Source organism: Poeciliopsis prolifica, unplaced genomic scaffold (genome assembly GCF_027474105.1).
Source record: "Poeciliopsis prolifica strain line A6 unplaced genomic scaffold, Auburn_PproV2 SCAFFOLD047, whole genome shotgun sequence".
Taxonomy (NCBI): Eukaryota; Metazoa; Chordata; class Actinopteri; order Cyprinodontiformes; family Poeciliidae; genus Poeciliopsis; species Poeciliopsis prolifica.
The window spans coordinates 2,523,057-2,532,629 of NW_026562422.1; positions in this window are offsets into that span (position 1 = coordinate 2,523,057).

A 9,573-nucleotide genomic window follows, 5' to 3' on the forward strand; every position below is an offset into this window, starting at 1 on the left:
AATCCCAGCAGTAATGGAAATAACCTGTTGTCGTGAGCCAGGTAGCTCGACAAGCCCATTAATCAAACCGGTGCTTGGGAAGGCGAAGGGCGGGGGCTGTGAAAGGGGGTGGAGGCCGTTTCAGCGGCTCGAAGAGAAAAAGTACAGTGAAGACAGGATGGGAGGAGGTTCCTGTGCTTGTTGACAAGCTCACACCAAGCTTGAGCAAACAGGCTCCTCAAGGTGTGAGGAGCTGAAGTAAGCTACGGTACCTGAGACGGCCTATCGGTATGTAAACAGTCACGTAATTGGCCCGCTGCGAAACGTTAGCTGTTTATGTGCATCCGGGGAGAAATTATTGCTCCGCCGTTCGAGGCGTGATTGATATAAATAAGTCGTCAGGCTGGGATTACAATATAGAAAGTAACATCAGCGACAATATCAACCGAACATCACTGCGTGAAGTTACCTGGAGGTGATTTGTTTAGGAATGCAACGTTCAAATGGGCATTACACAGCAAAAAATGACGTATGGTTTCATTTTTATTCCAAATACAAATCATATTTCCTTCAAGATGTCTATGAAGTTGGGATTGGTGACGCTGGTGTCTGTATTGTTTCATTAGAATTGTAGCCCTGCTATAGTTTCAGCAATGGCAGCAGAGGAAGTGAACAAAGGCGTTAAAAACATGTTAGCCACATGTTAAAAAACCTCCTCATTCGAATTTTCTTCACTCTTTGCACAGAAGGTGGCATTGGCAAGTTCTGGTAAGTTTCAGAGCGTCGAACTATAAAAGTAGCGATTGGGTGACATTCAAAACCTGGAAAGCGTTTACGCCTCCAGGAAGCAATAGTTTCTCAATGGCTAAGAATCCAGATTGTCTGTATGAAGCGAAGAGTACGACAAGGAGCTGGTTTTTACCAGGCTAGGTCTATTAAGAAACTATTAAGAAACGATTGCGTCCTGTGGAAACTAACTAGAAACAACCAATAACAGCCAGGAGGTGAGTCTTTGAGCTGTCAATCACACTTGTGTACACACCACTCACCCCATCGTCCTTCTTGCCCTTGGCGCTAATCCGTCGCCTGGAAAGCAGAGCTCGTTGTGAATGCTCAGCTTACTTATCATGTCTACCAATGTCAACGGATAAATGGTTTTCCTGTTGCAGTAAGTTGTTTCTCTGCCATTAGTACGTTTAGCAAGTACACGAGTTTGATTGACAGCGCTCCTCCTGGCTCTGATTGGTTAAACACTAGAGAGAAGTTTCACTGAAAACAAGTCTCTGTCAGATCTTCTGCGTTTAGCAGAACTCAATTCAACTAAAATAATTAAAATTCAAATTAAAAAGTCATTTCAAGTATGTTGCCAAAAAAGAAAAGAAAAAATACAAAAGGGTTTAATTAAAATCCAAATATATACTACCAATTTCAAATTCCTTCCATTAAAGCCAATTATACCTGACTGGTGTGTTTGCTTGAAGGATGACAAATAAATAATTAGTGTTGAACCCAAGATCACAAACCTCATTCTTTTCTGTTGGCTCCAGATACAAATTATTCGCTTTCTCATAATACGCATACATACATTCTTTCTTACTTCAGTGGTTTCCTTTGAAATCATTTGTCAAGTAAAGTCTTGAGGCATTATGATAATCAGAAGTCAACACTGGATTTGTTTTACTTGGTTGAGAGCAGTGATTTGTCTCTCTGAGGGGGTTAAAAGTCTTGAGGGACTGTTTCTAAACAAGGCTGCCAGTGTTTCCCGTCCTCTGTTCTGACTGATTGGGTGCCTAATTATGATCCTGTCAACAAAAAGGGGGCCGGAAAGTGTGTGATCCGATGGCTTACGGTGAGCCGCTGTCCTTAGCATTTTCTTCGGTGCCGTTGAAATTATAGTCTCAAAAGATTGCCGAATTCTCATCTGATGCTGGGACAGAACCACACTCGTTTCTGACGACAAAGTCGAAGACAGAAGGAGGGCCGGAGTCCAACTCTCTCGTTTCCTGCGACTTGGAATGAAAACGTGTGCGGCACCTGGTGATCACTGGAGCACAACGGTTCTGAGTTTTACATGTTCTGAATGTTACATGTTGATCTCTTTTGATTGGTTAGGGCAAATTAAAGTCCTTCCCCAGGCTTAAAGCTGCAGCATGCAACTTTTGTGAAAAATAAAGATTTTTTTATATATTTGCTGAAACTGTCATTTTGTCGTGACAGTGTGAAACAAGACAGATAATCTGTGAAAAAACAAAAATCAACCTCTTCTACCTTGCACCTGTGGTCCTACTGCCATCTGCAAAAATAAAACGCTTCAGGTTGGAAACAACCAATAGGAAGCTGAGCGCTGTCAATCAAACTCATGTATGCGCTGCTAAGTATGCTAATACAGCTTACGTTACAGGAAAACCTTTTATCCGCTGTGATCGATGGCCATGCTAACTAACTTTAGCCTTCATGACTGGCTCTGCTGATGGGGAGAAGATGCAGTAAGGGTGGGGAGGTTGTCACACGGACATGATTGACAGCGTTAAAACCCACATCCTGGCACTGATTGGTCGTTTCCAGTTAGCACTAGAAGTGGAGGAGCCTGATTTTGTTTTTTCTTTTCTTTTTCGATGTTCGTCTGTCCCGCACAGTGAAGACATGACGCCAGTTTGAATAAATTCAAAAGTCACAAACTCCAGCTTTAAGGCTGGGGCTGAAAAACACTCGATAACGTCAAGCGAGAAAATTTCTGCAGAAATAAATCAAGAAGACAAAAGTTTATTAAAATAAAAAAAAAACGTTTAGAGAAATGTATCCCCGGCCCCTCTGTTCAATGCCAACTCTTGACAAATCACAGCAAAAAACTTCATTTGTTCCATTCAAACAGATGATGCACTTTTTCTACACCAACATAGAAAAACAGCGCATCTCGTTTCTATTATGATTATTGTTATATTTGATGTGTAACAATCTCTTATTCCCTTGGCATCATTTGCATCGCTTGCAAGTAGGAAAAGACTGATTGTGTCCTGTCAGGCCTCCCATTGATGTTTTCTGTAGGCATGCACCTTTTCGTTTGCTTAGCGGAGGTTCCTGCCTGCATTTCAACACACTGGATTTCATTTTAGTGCTAATTACACAGCAGGCAAAGGCAGATGGCCATTGTTTCTTGCACAGCTCTGTGGCTGCCTGTTATTGTCAATCAGGCCCGTCTAGCCAAAATACGCCAGAGGCAAAAGGAATCAGCCTATTCCAACATAAACACTGCAAGCAGAAGAAATTTAAATGTGACATATTTCACCTTGACAACTGTTACTATGTTGGACAAATTAGTCTAGGAATCCATACTCCCAGTTTTTTTTTTTTTGTTTTTTGTATGTTTTTTTTTTCCAGACTGGTAGAAGACTCAGATTGGGCATCGTGTTTTGTTGCTGCAGTTGCGAATGAGAGGCAGGGGGATGACACCTGAGGGGACGAGACGGATCAAAGTGAAACCGTTTCTTCCCCTGCCGAGTGACTCTCAATCTTGCGTGAAGACGGTTGGAGGGGTCAGCGGCCGTCTGTGACCCACGGACATCTCTCCACTCCTTTAACTGTCCACGTCTCACCCCCCACCCCAACGCCGGCTTCAAAGGAGACGAGCTGTCACATCATCCACATCACAGTACCTCGCCGAAGCTCTGCCGTTGCCAGGAGTTATACTGACAACGTAGATCCAGTCGATCTGGGAGGCTGCCTCTCTGTGTCAGAGAGCTTTCGTGAACAAGCTGCTTCATTACTGTATGCGCAGTCAGCAGGCAAAACACAGACAGTGATGTGGAGAAGTTTCAATCAGGGTTAAAAGGTTATTCTGAGCATTGAGCATCTTAGGTCACGTCGCTAAAAATGTCATCTGGATGTGATGTACAGAAAAGGTGACAAAGTTGTGAGGCACAACAAGACAAGTCTGACTATTTAAACTGGACAACATGGCAACGGTGGCAGTAATTAAACAAACAACCAAAGAGCTTACGGTAATTGGATGTGGAATAAAACGCAGCTGAATGAAAACCAACATTTCCACCTACATGTAAGATACATGTGTGAAAGAAAATGAACACAGCTCATATGCACAAAAGTTCAATTCAAAAATAGTTTATTTATGGACAAGGCAAATGAAATCAACTGCAGGACACGGTGGTGTCCTTGTCATGCTGCGAGGAACAGGGAAGCTGGTGGGAGCGGAGGGAAAGGAGGTCGGAGGTTTCAAAACAGTTGAAGTCAAGATGGAGGTTTGCCGTCCAGGTTTGATCAAAGGTTTGTCAGAACGTCCCATTCAAAGTCCACGTCTAAATTGCAATTAAAAATGTGCGGTAAGATTCTCTCCACCCTGTCTGACGTAGCTTCAGCTATTTTAAAAGGAAGAATGTGCAACGATTTCATTTTGCATACAGCTTTCTGCTACATTGTTTAACAAATAGGTCAAAAAAAAAAAAAACATTAAAGTTTGTATTCTGACAAAAGCAATCAAAGAAATATAAGTCATGTTGTAAAACACATCGGATGCCAGTAAAAGCCTCGACTCCATGTTGTCCAGTTCCCTCTCCAGTCAGCTGTTGGGAGGCTTTACGTATGGCCTTTCTTTGCGTTGCAGATTTGCTGAGGCAGATTGTGTTTACTGACAAGGATTTTCTGAAGTGCGTCTAAGCTCATGCGATCATTTCAGCCACAGAACCGTGTAGCTCCACTTCAAGCCCGAAGACCGGCAAATATTTGTTTTTGACTTTTTTACCCTCCGTGCCAGAATGCCTTATTTCTCGTGTAAAACAACGGGATCCCTCGCTGGTTCTTAAAGTAAATACTCAAAATGCGGAACGGTGCGTTTCACGGATAAGACTGACATCCGTGTCAACAGGAATCCATATGAACTGGCGCACACACAGCCTCTCACACTGTCCTAGGTTAAACTTACAAACCTGAATTCACTGATGAAGAAAGTGGAGCGAAACTAAACTGGAATCAAAAAAAATATCTATTTTCACATTTTTTTTCACATAAATCTGGCCACTGCATTTATTTTCAGCTATCCATACATAAGTGTCAGTGTAACCCATTCCCTTGTTTTTATGGAAACAGTTCCAAGAACCTTAAGACTGTGTTAAAACTGAGTAAGAAAATGTTATGTTAATTGAAAAGAGAGAGAGTCTAGGACACATGAGCCCAGGGGAGCAAATCGGGTCAGAATCAGACACTTGATCCAGGTAATTAAAGCGCTGACAGTTTTTTTTTTATTATTATTTTAATTAATCTTTAAAACTGACAGTTGTATTAAACCTTCAGAATAGCTGCAGGCTGAGAGGCACACATGTACACCCAAACACAGCGGAGGAGTCAGACAGTCACAGGAGCTCTGGGGGCCGACGCTGACCTCAGATCTCAGGCTGTTTGGGATGGAACTGGTTCTTGTTCCCAGCTCTCAGGGGCTTGCGAGTCTCTCACATGAACCGAAGTGCAGGTGGTCCGATATTGTGCCAAAGTGATGTGAATCTGTGTAAATTACAGCGTCTGAAAACCTCACTTTCACAACATGTTCAGACGAGGCACACGGTTACAGATCAGTCTCTCTCTCTCTCTTTGCGTTCTCCATTCTTGTTTCTCTTCCTGGGATTTCATTAGTTTTAGGTGACATTTTAGAATAATGCTACAAATCTGAGACATTTCAGGCTTTCTTCGTTATTGCAAAAAAAAAAAAAAGACAAAGATTTGAATCAGTTTTCTGATTTAAACGACATAAATAGCAACAAGATCTCGTAGCGCGAGATCTCACGAGATGAAAAGGCTGACATGTTCCTACTCACAGTTATGTCTCGTGACGCACAGCCTGGTTGTTGTTCAGCTTTGCTAATGCAAATAAACAAAACAACAACAAAAAAAATAAATAACCGCACAATTCCGCTCTCGCAGTGTTTCCCTAAATAAGAAATTCAAATCAAAATTGCAAATTGCCCTTATTTTTAATTAGTGCAAGACAACTTGATTAGCTACCTAAGAACATGTATTATAAACAGAACAGAATCTGTGAAACAAAAAGATTCATGAAACATGTTTGGCTTTTGTTAAAACACAAAGATTTCATTCTCACAGCTTTTTTTTTTTTTTTGGCATGAAGGCAACCACATATAATTTTTTTTAAAAAAGATAAGGAAAGTCAGTCCTGGGTGTGGTCATTTTGGACTGATTACTGGTCCAAACATCGTTTGTAAGTCGTGAAACTTTTATTCAATTTGTGAAAGAAAGAAAAAAGTAATAGGATTCTTTATTCTCCCAAAAGCTGTGACCAACTTGTTCCTTTGAACCTGACATCTTCTGCTTTGTTAAGATTCTCCACACAGTGCTCTCCTGCAGTGCTCGCTTTTATCAAAACGCGATTTTACGCACGCAACAATTTGTCATGGACGAGTTGCAGCGAGAGGAGAGCAAACACTGGGCCGCCTAATTAAACTACAAGAAAAAACAAACAAATAATTCACATCGTGAGTCAAAGTGTCCTCCTTCGTTTAATCTCCAGTTCTTGGTGATAACCTGCAATTAAGTCGTTTCTATAAAGCTGACATTATGACATCCTGTATTTGGGAAAGTCTCATTATCTGGCAGCGACGGGCAAAAAGCTCGTCTCAAAAACACCAATCAAATCGATCTGAGAACTAAACTCTAGACAGAGTCCCGGCCAGAGACTGGCCAACAAATGGAGAGTCACTGAAACTGGAACGTTTTGACCAAACGTGTGATTTCAACACATGTGGAATCCCGCGGTACCGCAGGCGTCTCTTCCCGGTTATTTTCCGAGGCAAATTGCTTATTGAGGGATTAATATTAAGTCCGTCAAGGAAATTACACATGTATCTTGTTCTCCATCAAAGTCTTGCGCGCTGTGCTTCCCTCCATTGTGGGAACGCGAGGATCCCGAGTTCCATTTTGTGCCACGTTCTCACCACATTCGCCTGGATGTTCAAACAAACCCGGGTTCTGCGCACAAAGGTAGGCTTATGGGGCGAGGCGAGGAGGAGTCAGGTGGATCAAGGAGCAATGTGGGAAAGGTGGAATCTCCCGCTGATCCTCCTGGGACCCACACCGGGAATGGAGATGCCAAGATTTGCGGGATTCAGAGTTTCTCCTGGGAAACATGCAGGTTTTGACGCACTTGCGTTGCAGCATGCGCGGCTTCGCTTTTCACACGCAGTTCCCGACTTCGGGCAAACGCTGACGGCTGATGGAAAAAGCAAATAACCTCGGCGCGTTTTGCCGCGCCTGAGAAAAGCGAGCCGCGGGGCTTCACACAGAACCGACAGGCGCGTCGAAGCGCGCATCCGTCCCGCTCTCGGAAGGTCCGACCAGAGCGGCCGATGAGCAGATATGATTATATAGGCACAGAAATAAACAGCAACATGTGATAAACAGCAACATGAATAAGAAAAAGGAAAGATAAATCCCAACATGGGAAATTGTTGGAGAGCACATTCACCATGTGAATATTTGCAGATGCCCATGTTTTCTGGATATGTTCAAATATTCGAAGATAACTTGAATGTACCACAATAGTATGGTTTTTTGTGTGTGTGAAAAAAAAGTTATGATCTCCTCATCAAAAACATAACCAGGGTTTTGCTTTGATTCTTTCATGCATGCTTGAGAAATCCTTTACTCTCCGCGGCAACCAGTGCCATCGAGGACAAAGCTCCTCATCTGAGCTGCAGTTTCCAAACTTCCACCTCACAGAGCAGACCTTCCTCTGCGCTTCCACCACCCAGCTCCTTCAGACTAGCCAGCAGCAATTAGCAGACCTTTGGTGGGATTACATGTCTCCTCTGCTCGTTAAACACGTTACTTCAGTGCACCGCTGGTGAAAACTTGTTGAAGGGTTAATAGAGGAGCCATGTTGTGATGGCTTCCTAAAGGCAGAGCTTCAGAAAGAGCAGGAGTTTCTTAAAGAGACAGAGACAGTTTCTAGGCAATAAAATATGAAGCTAAATTTCTTTCATGTCACATTTGAAATATGTAACATTTTTAGAACAACTCATTGTACTTGATTGTGATCTAAAATGGCGCCATGTGCCGATAAAATATGCGACACTGTCGCTTTAAGGCACATTTAGTATTTCAACCACCAAAACAGGAAGTTACAAGCGTTTTGTAATGGGTTTTCAAGTATTACTCTTTTTGCAGGGGTTGTAAAACCTAACGCCGACAAAATAAAAGTCTGGAAAAAGTGTCGAGAGCATTTACATTTATGTAGCTTGCTGAAAAACGACACTCCCACAGCATGATGCATGAAGCTTTTACGCTCCAATAATCTCGACAAACTTCCACAAAGACAAAAAAATAAAAAACTGCTGAAACACTAAGCTCCTTGAAATCGAAGCTAACCTGCTAGCCACCTCCTTAGTTGGCTTTGATTGATAATAACTGGAGCATTGATGAATATATTGAATGATTATGATTCTGTGTGATTTTTAATGATGGTATTTGACAAAGTGCAATGTTTACCGCTCGTTTCATAATGGGTGACTGTGTCATGTTTTTATGATGTATTTACTATGCAAACTCTCATCAGATTGCAGAGCGCATCATGGTTTACTTTTAGCCATTTATTGACTCTCATAAAAAAAAGGAAAATCATTTTAAAGACAGCAGGTATTCACGTAGTGTTGAAACACCAACGACAAAGTAAGAATTTCAAGTCAGAAATAAAAAAGAGTTGTGGTTGTTCCCTCAAAGATGATGAAAGAGCTGCACATGACTCATAAACAAAATTATGCATATTAGAAGTATTTTTTTAAAAAGAGGGGCAACTTTATATTACTATATGAAACTGTGTGCTGTCAACCTGCTTTCAGACGACTTGCAGCAGTGAGCTGCAAAACGTGACAAGGGAACGTCTGTGGGACCCCGGCCTGCAGTAAGTAAAGGGCTTATAGAGATTAGAGCTAAAGAGCATCTCATCCTGTGGAGCCTCTTCTAAACACCAGCTCCCATCAAATAGGCCTACACTGATGGAGGAAACAGCCCAGATTATACCTGTTCGGCAGTAATCCTTTTGTTCTGGAGCAGTGCCAGGGCGGAGCAGGCGACCACCGCTCCACCAGAGAGCAACAGAACAACAGTTCCATTTAAAAAAATTATTTAAAAAGTTCAAAAATAAAGAAATTTGTTAAAAAATGCTGATGCAGAGACTTTTAGAGTTTGCTGACAAGCTCCATCATTTCATAATGACAACATGAAACATTAAAACAACTTCTGTGCTTTTCTTTTATTCCCCAGAATGTTTTAAAGATGTACTTTATCTGATTGTTCTTTTCTTTGTATTTACTTTTTATTTATTTATTTTTTATTTTTATTTTTTTTTGGATAATCAGAAAATGTTGAAAGAGAGACTGCAAATACAAACTCTTTATGAAATATTTTGGTGTAATCTGAAAGGCAAATATTACAGTACACCTGAAATAAGACAAAACTCACTTTGCATCAAGACAACGGCTTGTTTTAAGTTAATAATTTATTAATATAGTTTTTGTTTCTTGCTTTTTTTTGTAAAAACTACTTGTTCCACTTATTCCACACACATAAAAAATT